Genomic DNA, 12651 nt, shown 5'->3' with positions numbered 1-12651 from the left:
TAGAGTATAGCCGATTAACAATGTCATGATAGTTTCAGGTGGACAGAAAAGGGATTCAGCCATCTATATTATTAATACACATTATCTATTCTCCCCCCAAACTCACCTCCCATCCAGGCTGCCACAGAACATTGAGCAGAGTTCCTGTGCTCTACAGGAGGAACTTGTTGGTTATCCATTTTAAATGTAGCAGTGTCTTCATGTCTACCCCAAACTCCCTATCTCTTCCCCCAATTCTTCCCCACTAGCAACGATAAATTCACTCTCTAAATCCATGAGTCTGTTTTGTTTTGGAAATTCCCTGCTCAAAAATTTAGATTGCTGGTCCATAATTAAGATTCGAAGAAATCTAAGAACTTAGCCTAAAACTACTCCTACATTAAATCATTTTACTTTTCCTATTTAACCTCTGCAATATTTGATTCTCTCATTCTTCTTTCTGCATCACTACATTAAAATAAGCAGCATTTATCATGTTAATAATTATAAATATAACTGAATTCAAAGATCCAAATCAAAGACCACTTTCTATCAACCTTGATTAGTGAAAGAAACACAAAGAATCTCGCAAAACATCCTCTCATCTTTCAGCTCAGCTCAGCTCACTTTCCAATTAAAAACTGTACGACAGAGAGTCATCATATCATACAATAACTTGGATTTTCCTTCCTCCTCGTGCATTTTTATTCTATGTTTTGATAAAAATTATCACGTGAGACTGGCTTATCTCATTAAAATAAACAGACATGACTGAGTTCATATCTCTTGAGACAGTCAAAACAATGCAAAATGTAATTCCTCAAATTGGGATAATCGGTATTTACTGAATAAATAACTAAACAAGTAATGCTTTTTCAAAGGGAGTATCACAGGTTTATGATGAAGAGTAACAGAAATATTCTGCAACCGGTTTCATGGAAAAAGAAAACAGCTAATACGAACAACCAAAGTTTTATAGGAAGTTGAGGAGACAATGGATACCAGCCAAATTTCATAGCTGCAGTTTTTAGCTGAGTCTCTAAATTTGAAAGCAGAGTAAATGTTCCTCTCTCCTTTCCTAGACACAACCCATAAAATGACAGGCTCTTTTTAATGTCTAAGAATGCTGTTTAGGTCTCATCGGAGTCAGCAACAAGATCTTCAGACTGAGAAAATACCTAGTCAATTGCATTTAGCTGCAGTGTATAACATGGTAACATCAAAAGTGCTGGAATCACATACTTTAGGGTAAGGGCACCATATGATCCCAGTACAATCTGATTCAGGGAATTCTGACTAGCTAATTCCTTGGCATCCTCAGATATCTACATATCATCTGAGCCAGCTACTGAAATTAAATCTCCTATGTTTCCATTTTCTAAAATAATTCCTCAATTCAAATATTCAACAGCAGTACATCTGGTCATAGTTCAAGGACCTCACTGTTGATGAGGCACTTTCTTCAAAGTTTCTGCAGGCTATTTGCCACACATCGTACATACCTGTGCAGTTCATTCCCTGGGAAGTCGCTTTTGCCGTAGCTTCCGCCTTAAAAATATTCCTACACCCATGCTGATTTTGTATCTGTTCAGTTCAAATTTAGATTCATTGGTACTTTTCCATAGTTACATTTCTTGTTCAGTTGATGTGTCCTTTTATTTATTCTGAAGTTTTTGATGTAAGACAAACAGGAATACCACCTTCTAAAATTACTACTATCCTACCATCCTCCGATGGAACATTAGCGGGAAGCAATATTCTCCAAAGCTATGAAGCATACACTGCCCTAAATTACATTGCAGTCGCTGCCCTGAGCTCACACATTTTTGAATAGAAAGGCTCCCAGGGATCTCTCTGTACTGACTGCATTTACTGCTTTAAAATATTTTTAACCCAGACGCTGAAGTGCCAGCCTTGCAGTTCCTCATGCTAATCCCAGCCTGGGTGGCTGTTCTTAAGGGAAAGCATTCAAAACATTGTAACAGTGCATCAACTTTGACCCTTTTCACTTAAACATGAGACTCTTTTTAAAAGTTTGAATTCCAGAGGGAATCACTGAACTTTGACCTGCTTAAAATTAGTTTTGTTTTAGTGCCTTCATGGTGACTCAACAGGCCAATTTTCCAGACACTTAAGACGTTTCTGCCCCTGAAGATTCCAGTTCAAGTCCACAACTATGTTTGCTGGTCAGAGCAGAACACTTTGTCCCAGGGTTTCAAGCAACAAATTCCCAGATCTCCATCTCTCTGCCAGATGTTGGCATTAGTTGGTATTAAGATGGATCTAAATACACACACGCACACACACACACACTATACACACACACACACACACACATACACACACGATACACAGTTAGAGGACAGGCTTTTTTTTTTCACTTAGAGCCTTTTAGGAAAGAAAGTTTTCCACTCAAAATTCAGTCATGGAGAAATGTTTATCAGGATTATATAAACATTACTTAATAGCCTAACTCCTACAAGAATAAAGCTCCTAACTTTTGGTAAGCAGTACCAAGATACATTTATAATATAAGCTTTCTGAGTCTACTTTTCTTAATGAGGAACAAAAAAGTTGCTGGGGTTTTGTTTTCTAATTTATTACAGATTTTGGAAATTGTCAATGAATAATTACATTGCGAGTAAACATTATCACAACGTTCTACTTTCCTTCAATGGAATTTCCAATATGACATTTGTTGTCAAAAAGCCATGACAGTTAATAGGTAAAATAAAGTTTCCAAAGAACTAAAGGTACAGCACATGTTAAGCTTGATTCAGTCCCCAAAACTGCTCCCCCTGTTGGAAAAAGGAACAAAGCAGTACCCAATTTCATCAGTGCAAACTAACTAAGGTGTTTAATATGAAGGAAGTAGCTATTAGTCTGGAACAATTCCTGCATAAACCATGGACTTTAAAATTTTTAGAACAGTCAAAGATAAAGGCATTCAGCAAAAGAAAACCCATTCAGAATCACGAAACCAGAAAAAAAGAAACGTGGACATAGTTAACCAGGATAAAAGAATCACTATAATACAAATTGCATACCATGTTAAACTAGAAGTCTACTGCCTCTGAAGGGTGTGTTAGCTATACTGAAAAGTGGTGCCAAGGTATATACTAGATCTTCATATTCAAACACCGGGTTTTTTTTTTATTTTTTTTATTGAAGGATAATTGCTTTACAGAATTTTGCTGTTTTCTGTCAAACCTCAACATGAATCAGCCACAGGTATACATATATACCCTCCCTTTTGAAACTCCCTCCCATCTCCCACCCCATCCCACCCCTCTAGGTTGATACAGAAGCCCTGTTTGAGTTTCCTGAGCCATACAGCAAATTTCTGTTGGCTATCTAGTTTACATATGGTAATGTAAGTTTCCATCTTACTCTTCCCATATATCTCACCCTCTCCTCCCCTCTTCCCATGTCCGTAAGTCTATTCTCTGTCTGTTTCTCCATTGCTTCCCTGTAAATAAATTCTTCAGTATCATTTTTCTAGATACTGTATATATGTGTTAGAATACAATATTTATCTTTCTCTTTCTGACTCACTTCACTCTGTATAATAGGTTCTAAGTTCATCTACCTCATCAGAACTGACTGAAATGTGTTCCTTTTTATGGCTGAGTAATATCCCATTGTGTATATGTACCACAACTTATTTATCCATTGATCTGTTTGTGGACATCTAGGTTGCTTCCACTTAAATCTATCCATTTTCAAAGAGCTACCAAGTGACACCCAAAGCTGGAAGTCAAAAACTACCTTTGAGCTTCTGCTGAGCCTTGTGACCTAAGGGGCAGAACTGTCTGCACTAACTGCAAGCCCAGACCTGCTATAGGGTCCACTCTTACTTATACTATCTGCCACAACTATTCAACTCTGCTTTTACAGCTTGAAAGTAGTCATGGCTAATATGTAAATGGATGAGCATGGCTGTGTTCCAATAAAACTTTACTCACCAACAAGAGTCCTGCCCAGCCTCAGAAAGCTGTCCTAAACTCTCTGTGATCTTTGAGCATCTAATCTTCACTTACCTTTCATGATCACAAAAACCAACCACGGCAAAATTATATTTGAGCTGTTTGCTCTCCTTCTAATACCAATACCAAATCTAATACTCAGAAAATAAAAACTACTCAGCTGAGTCTCTCCAGTGACTGCTTCTTTCATTTCCTACCCATTGTAAAAAAGAACACAATAGAGATGTTCAAACTGGAGGTAAATGGTCATTCTGGATCTGTACATTACTAATTCATTTTCATTTTATTCATAAGTCATTTAACACACACAGTGTGTGTGAGTTGTCCTGAATGATCTCAGGTTTCTTTTAAACTAAGAAAATACTTAGAAGTCATTGCAATTATTTTACATTTCAAGTACATGTGACTATTTGGGTTTTTTACTGATGGTTAAGAAAACAAGCACTACTCGTTCTGAAAACTAGATCAATTACTTACTAGGAAGAGGTCAACTGAAATGAAAATTTCACATGCTACCAACTAGTACATTCAAATGACATGAAAATAAGTATGAATTATGTAAGATGCTAATGGAAATACACATACTTATGGATCAGACAGTAAAGGACAGTATTTAAATACAGTAAAACTATACAGAGACATTCTCATGGAAAGACCAATATCTGAAGAATTTGCCAACACAGGATTAACATTGTAGTTGCTTAATGCTTTAATTGTCTTACGAATAAACTATGCTACTAATTGTGTAAGATATTTTGGCCTTGCATTCCAAAAGGTATATTTGCATTTTTCTCTGTATACATTGTGAAAACTAATATACAGGGTCATTAAAAAGTAATGTGACTGGTTTTTAAACAAACATACCATGTCATCCAAACACGCTTTCCCTTCACAATGGTCACCTGAGAAGGCCACTTACTCCCTCTAAAGCTCAGCCATTATTCACAGTATTTCTCCCTCCTTTAGAAACTGCTTTCTAAGTCTGTACCACACACATGCATACACATTTCTAAATATCCTCAATGGTGACAAATTTCATAATTTGAAAGTCAATTTTAGCCATTTTCATCATTTCAGAGAGACATTTATAGCCAACTCTGGTGAATAAAAAAAAGCATGATGAATCTTGGTATAAAATGCGAATAGAAAGTAATGAGATGGATGTTTTTAGTCAGGCTTGCAAATGATTCAAAAGACAATTCGGAGAGGAAGTTTTCCAAAATGTTTTGAACAAGGGCATCAATGGAATCAGGGTTCTGCTTCTCTGGGTGACAATTTTGAAAAACAACATTAATATGAATGCATAAATTATAATGTGATCATTGTCTTTAAAAATCACACTCCGTACTTTTCACTCATACTCTGCAAATACAAAATAAAGCAAATATACATCTTCATTTGGAAGGTTATTTATGCATATTCTGAAGCTTCCATGGGCAAAACTCACCATAGGTTGATTTATACATATCATATCATATCATATAAACTGAACTCTCTTGATCTTTCAAAAAAATGTAATTTTTAAAATTTCTTATTTTCATAGTTGGATATTTACACCCGACCCCAATCTGTAGGCTGCTCTAAACTTTATTCTCCCCTATGCAGTCAAAACCTGACAAGAGCTTATTGTGGGATTATGCACAAAAACTGCAAATTTAAACAAGGTGCGATCGTATACTTTTTCACACATTATTGTATCATGCTGCACAAGAACACTAATGTATGCACAGTTCCAAAATAGCTTGGGCTATTACTGCACAGCCTTGAAAACTACTAAAATCCCAATAAGAGCACCTTTCAAAAGCTGTTCCTTCATTATCGCACACAAGGAAAAGCTTGCTTTCACTATTTGTATTTTACAATAGAAAAAAAAAATACAGAAATGTCTATGACATTGTCTCATAATTCTGAGGCCTTATTTCTTATTAGAGTCTTTGCAGTTATAAAAGTTGTTTCATCAATATGAATATGACAACAGGACTCAATACTATTTAATCGACTCAATTATGGAACAAGTGTGCTTTTTTTCCTTGTGCTGCCCTAGTTTCTTTTAAGTTGCATTTGAATTATTGATGAAGTTGCAATAAAGCATTTCTTTGTTACACATAGTTTAGTAGAAAATGATGTTTCATGGTTAATTTTTAGACCCACAGTGATAAAATAAACACACTTGTTGTCCTTTCAAAGAAAATCAATAGTGTGGTACAAGCTTAAAAGAATGCCTTTCCCTTTTTTTTCTATTGTCTTGAAAACATGACGTGCTGAATTGTGAATATAAATACAAACATAAAAGGAAAAATGGTAAGCAAAGTACACTATAGAAAATACTATTCCTGGTCTTTGGGGATACTGAAAGATTTATATCTATGATGAATTTAGGTTCTGCTTTTCCTCAAGTATTTCAAGGACCCGTTTAGACTTGTAACAGGATAAGGCCCTGAAAAATGGAAGAATCATTTTGAGACAAGGACAGTGCTTCTTATTTAGACTACTCTAATCACTACAGAACTGATGCCCCATTCATTCCATTTTCCAAACAACAGTCAGAATGATCTTTTTAAAAATGCAAATATGAATCCTTTAACTACTTGCCCTTACTTTTGTGATAAAAACTCAGAACCTTAGCAGCATCTACAAGACCCTACGTGACAGGACTCCTGCCTCCTCCTCCAGCCTCAGTCTTCATGACTTTTGCCCTTCTTTTCTGTGCCCCAGCCACTCTGGGGCAATAGGAGAAGGGGGAGGCAGAGAGTGAGAAGGTTAGATAATATCACCGACTCAATGGATCTGAATTGGAGCAAACTCTGGAAGATAGTGAAGGACAGGGGAGCCTGGTGCACTTCAGTCCATGGGGTCACAAAGAGTTGGACACACCTTAGTGACTGAACAACAACCCTATAATATATCTGTAAAGCTCCCCGTACTCATCTCCATAATACACTTCATAGCACTCCTCGGGAGTCCTAGAGTAAAACTTTCACAGCCAACCTACATTCACCTAATCACCAGAGTGACTCATGTGCTCCATCCCCTCTGTGAAATACAGAATTAGCCATGGTACCCTAATGGTGAAAAGGCTAGTCCAGCACACCACACACACCTACTCTAACTGCTTTACTTATCTGCTTGATCCAAGTCTCCTTATATCATTTCTGTTTGTTACTGTAATTGACTAAATTCATTAAATATTACATAAGTGAGAGAATATGAGGACAAAAAGGATGTTATTTGTAACACTAGATTGAATGCTTTGGAAGGAATAAAGGTAAATTAAAAAAAAAAAACTCACTACATTAGGTTTCAAACAGCTTCATAAAATTAGAATAAAAATTAAAAAAAAATTTAAAGACCAGTTTCAGCACTTAAATTGCTTGCCTTTTAGCTCTCCTATCATTTTTAGCAAATCAAAAACCATAGAACATATATCTATGTGTGACTTATCCAAGAAGGTGACAAGCAGTGGCACTCGAGACTCATCCTTAAAAGCTTCAACTATACATCAATTAATTGGTAAATTAATAAATATTGATAAACAATGGAACAGCAATAAACAAACTGATTAAACATTGTTTAAAATGCTAAAATATTTAGGCAATATGTCATTTCTCTATGATTCTATGCTTTAGCAACTTTTTTTATTAACAATCCAATTACCAGTCACAATTACACTAGACAAGAGAATGTCTCTCAAGTATGATTAGCTGATTAATCTCCATTTTTCTCACTAAATTGGAAACTCCATAAGGGCAGGGACCAAATCTCTTTTATTCACCATGGTAACCCCATTAGTCAACATCTCTCATATGTGACAAAGAACAGACTCACAATAAACACACTTTAAATTAATGAATAATAGTTAATCACAGTCAAATATAACAACATTGTACATTTTAAATTACTATTAAGATCAATATGCAAATAGTTATAAACAGAATAAAAATATGGATGGAATCACCTGAAAATGTCAGGGCACAATATTTTTTTAAGAGACAGTATTTGTCCTTCACTCAATAATTAGACAGATCATTTGAATGTATATTTAAAAAGGAATCAACTCTTTATTATTTTAAAAAGTACCATTCTCTAGTATAATGAGGTTTCTACCTTATAACTTATGAACTATATTTAAGATTATGTGATTAGGTTTACTTGGAAATCCGACCATGATTACTATACTGTTATTAAGACTTTTATATACTGGTTCCAAATCTGGCTACCTTTTAATCTCTAATGAAAAGTAATAATAATGCTACCTGAAATGTATTTATCCCCTTTCTTCCAAGAAATTCAAAGCAACCAACATTTTGTGAGCAGACACTGTTAAATATAAAAATGAAAACACAACTAAAATGAACTTTGATTAACAAAATAAAAGATGTTAATAAGGAAGCCAAGCTATCCAAAGTTCAGGCACAAAACAAATCTAGAATAATTCTTGAAAGTAAGACTGAGTTGTGCTATAAAAATGCTTATAAACATTTAAAATTCCAAAGGGACATGAAAAAACTTACTACAGTTATGAAAGGTTTTGTCTTCTCAGGTTCTCTACTGCTGAGAGACACAAATAAAGACATCTTCTTTTCATTGTTGCATGTAACTGATTTATAAATCTATGAATTCAAGAAAAAATAAGCAATGAGAGAACATTCAAAAGCATTCTGGCATATTAGGCAGGATATGGCTCATAAATTAGAGCCAGATATTCAGAGGGGTAATGGTGTCAGTGTGGCCCCAACCTTCTAGTTAATTGTGAGGAATTGCTAGACCTGAGGAAATGCTAAGTCATCATGACCCTGGCTAGCACAAACACACACACACACACACACACACACACACACACACACACACACACACATTCCCTTCATGATTTTTAAGATATCATAAAGTACCACAACTGTGTTCTAAAACCTCATGTTCGCATGCGCTCAGTTGCTTCAACCATGTCCGACTTTTTGCAACCCTATGGACTGTAGCCCACCAGGCTCCACTGTCCATGGGATTCTCCAAGAAGAATACTGAAGTGGGTTGCCATGTCCTACTCCAAGGGATCTTCCCAACCCAAGGATCAAACCCACATCTCTGCGTCTCCTGCACTGGAGGCAGAATCTTTACCAATGAGCCATCGGGAAGCCCATTCTAAAGCCTTATTTTTTAATACCTGTAGTTCATGCTATCACATTTGAATAGTTGCACAGATCAAACTCATAAAACCATCAAAGTTTGTCACCAGTTCTTTCTCCCCTATTTGGTGTATAACTGATACTCAAGAAAACTAGCTGAAAAAGTCTTCAAGGAGAGTTATTAAAAAAAAAATCCACTAGCATGCTAAAAGAAAATATTACAACTTTTGCTTACATTTTGCTTACATTTCTTATTTTATAGATATTCTTTTTTCCCTCTTTATCTCAGGCCTTTTAATGTCTCTTTTTGTATGCTTACTATTAGAAAAGCAATATTTTCTTTTATATTGATGGTGTATATACATGATCAAAGGAAGTTAGGAGAACACTGACTTAGATGCCTGTCTGGGAACCTGGAAAACCTAGGCTACACTCTTGTCTGCATACTGGGCAAGAATTCCCCCTCCTATGTCAACACACAGAGACACCATCTCCACCACCATATGTCTATGTCCAATCAGCTATCCTACCTCCAATTAAAATGTTCTCTTGGTCTCATTTCATAAAGACATTTTCTCCAAAGCTGGAAGCTCCAGATGATCCACATATTTCTTTTTTTAATCTAACTATTAATAGATTTCCACAGGGGCCTTCATTTCACAACTAGAAGGACTGAATGTTAATGCTACTCTCTTCTGTCTCACTATTTTGGCACACATTGTGGCATTATGGACTACACCATCTAAACACTTAGCTAAATTAATTCACATAAAGCTAACAAATGGTTTTAAAATATATCCTACAAAAGTCCAGAGGTTTTCAAAGTAATATTAATAACACAAGTGAACATGAGAAAATGGCAGAACTGTATCTCTAAGACCTACTGCTTACCCCTTTGTCAGCCATATTTCAAGGAAAATCCATGGAAATTCAAAAAAGTAGAGTCTCAGAAGGTTATGTTTAGTGGATACTGTAGTATGCTACTTAGTGGCACTCATTTCCCAGCTTCCAAGAGTGTTGGCTACTGAATACTCACATCTAAGCCCCCTCTGAAGAACTAACCTCAGACAAACTTCCTCCTGCTCCCCAGGGATGGCTCACATCCAGTACCAACGTATGGTTACAAAGGCCTGGCCCACTTGCCTCAGTTCAGGACATCTCTGAGGAGCCGTCCAGTTCCAGAGTTATGCATGGGCTAGCTGAAGCCTCAGCTGCATCACAGTCCTTAGACTCATCCTGCCTTCCTCAGCCCTTCATGGGTGTTGTCCCCAAGAGCCTTCCCAATAAAACCAATGCATGCAACTCTACATGTCAGAGTTGGTCTCCAGGGAACTCTGATGTACTACTACTACTATTACTTCCAACTGTCATTTAAACTGAACCTTGCCCTTAGTGTTTACTGCAGATGAGTGTTAGGTCCAGTACAACACATGTACATAAATTATGAATAGGTGGGCGTGCATGCATGCACACATTCTAAAGGACTGTGTGCTCTAAAAACTTCATTGGTGGGGTACTCCTAAAGTACTAACATGTCACCAAATATGCATTTTAATTGCTGATTTAAGGAGACAGTTTTCCATTTTTTTATCCAGTATGCCATTAGTTCATTCACAAGCAAAACAGACCATATTATTCAACACCATAAGGTTCCCCATGACCTACAAGACAGAATTTGGGGCATTTGGGTCTATGACAAAAAGACCACCTTGATCCGACCATTGCCAAAATCACAGCCTCATCTCAGCTGGTTCCTATCATGTACTTTATGTTCTACCAACACCACACTGTCTGTAATTTCACAAACACACCATGCTATTTCTCACCTTCTTGCCTTTTTAGTCACACTGTCCTGTCTGCTTGGAATACCTTCCTCCCTTCTCAGAGTACCTCCCTCTGCCTTTCTAAGCTTAACTCAGAGCCTTACCAAGGGCAGCTTGGCAAGAGCAGCGTGCCCAAGTACAGGCAATAAGTGGATGCAATGTCTGCAGAAATTTTAAGAACAATATAACTAACTAAAAGTCAATGGGCTTTTTATCGTCTAATTCTAAGAAAAATTCTAAATGATGTCAGTGATAAAATGATCTTTCCAACCACGGCTGACTGCCCCCAAAGTCTACCCTGGTTATGCTACTCTCCCTTTTTAAGCCTGACTCAGAAATTCCAGTAAACATTGAACACTTTTACTAAAACTTGTGGGTTTGAATAGAAACCATTATTAACTCCAGGAAAACCAAAAAAGTTCTATAAAAAGTAAAAGTAATCAACATACAATATTCTCAGTGATAAATAACACTTACAGAGTCAAAGTAACTGTGTGTTTGTTTTTTGTTTGTTTAGGTTTTTGTATTGGGGGGATTATTTTCTTGGGGGGGGGGCGGGGGCGGTTGACTCACAGCTTGCAGGATCTTAGCTTCCCGACCAGGGATCAAACTGGCCCCAGCAGTGAAAACACCGAGTGCCAACCACTGGACCACCAGGGAATTCCTATAACTGTGTTTACTGAACTGATTTAACACTAAAAAAAGGAGGGAGATGAAAATACATTGAGATAATGGGAAAAGGAATATGTGTGATGTTAGGAAGCAGGGGTGGGGGAAAAGTAGTATAACAAGGCCAACTAGTAGGAAGTCAACCAATATCTCACATTTTTTGGAAAATAAGGAATAAACATTTTATTCAGAAATACAGATACAAAGTTGGAAGTAATAGGAGTGGCATGATCATCAATAAGACAGGTGTGCTATTTTGTTATGTAGCTTTGAGTTTTACACAACGTATACACATTATTTCAATATACATTTAATTGATTAATAAAATACTCAGCTCATACTTCAATTCACTTAGAAAACCATCCCAACCTCTCTTCCTTGCTCTCAAAATACTCTAATACTATACCTATCACACTGATACATAATTATCAGTTTATGTTAGTAACTTCCCTATCAAATAGAGGTTTGTGCAGACAAGAACCAAAATGTACTTATATTTGTATCCCCTGGCAGAAGTGATACATAAATTTAAATTTAAATGTGAACTCAATAAATTTTTACTGAGCTCCAAGTAGATAAAAGTAGTAATAAGACACAGGCTTCTGATTTCAAAGAATAACATTTATGACCATAAAATGTCATCATGTAGCAGAACTCATTATGGCCAAGGATTGTTTTATAGACTTTATACTCTTTCTTTCATTGATTCTACACAACTACTTTATGAAGTACATATAATTATCCCCATTCTGCAGATGAGGAATCACAGACTGAGAGAGGTTAAGTAGACTGCCATACTAAAGATGTAAATGAGTATAGGAGTATAATATTGAACTACAATCCACATCCCTAGGCAAACTCACAGGATCTCTCAAAGGATAAACATGTTCACAACATGCTTATAACATGGAACAGTCAAAGCTTTAAAAGTGGCTATAGATGTAAATATCATCAGATCACAAGGAGAAAGCATCAGTCAGTAGATTCTGAAAGGATGCTGTGAAAAAAGCAAACTTCAACTTGGAAATTAAGGGATGGGTAGTGTTTCAGGAAATCTATGGGAGGGGATGATAC

General features: G+C 36.3%; 1 protein-coding gene across 19 annotated transcripts in view; it reads right to left on the bottom strand.

The window, feature by feature from the left end:
• SOX5 (SRY-box transcription factor 5) overlaps positions 1–12651 on the bottom strand; it is a 1114103-nt gene that overhangs the window by 1086789 nt on the left and 14663 nt on the right. For 3 of the 19 annotated variants that reach the window (XM_081482945.1, XM_081482952.1, XM_081482966.1), the window contains exon 1: positions 1482–1981. The exons of 15 other annotated variants lie outside the window; for them this stretch is intronic. The gene's annotated coding sequence lies outside the window, so the exon portion shown is untranslated. Of the gene's footprint in view, positions 1–1481; positions 1982–8476; positions 8576–12651 lie in introns of those variants that run through there. One more of the 19 variants, XM_081482956.1, reaches the window with a different exon arrangement.

This window comes from Giraffa tippelskirchi, chromosome 4 (genome assembly GCF_054371585.1).
Source record: "Giraffa tippelskirchi isolate mGirTip1 chromosome 4, T2T-mGirTip1v1.2.pri, whole genome shotgun sequence".
NCBI lineage: Eukaryota > Metazoa > Chordata > Mammalia > Artiodactyla > Giraffidae > Giraffa > Giraffa tippelskirchi.
The sequence above is the reverse complement of the archived record's forward strand: the minus strand, read 5'-3'. Positions and strand labels throughout refer to the sequence as shown.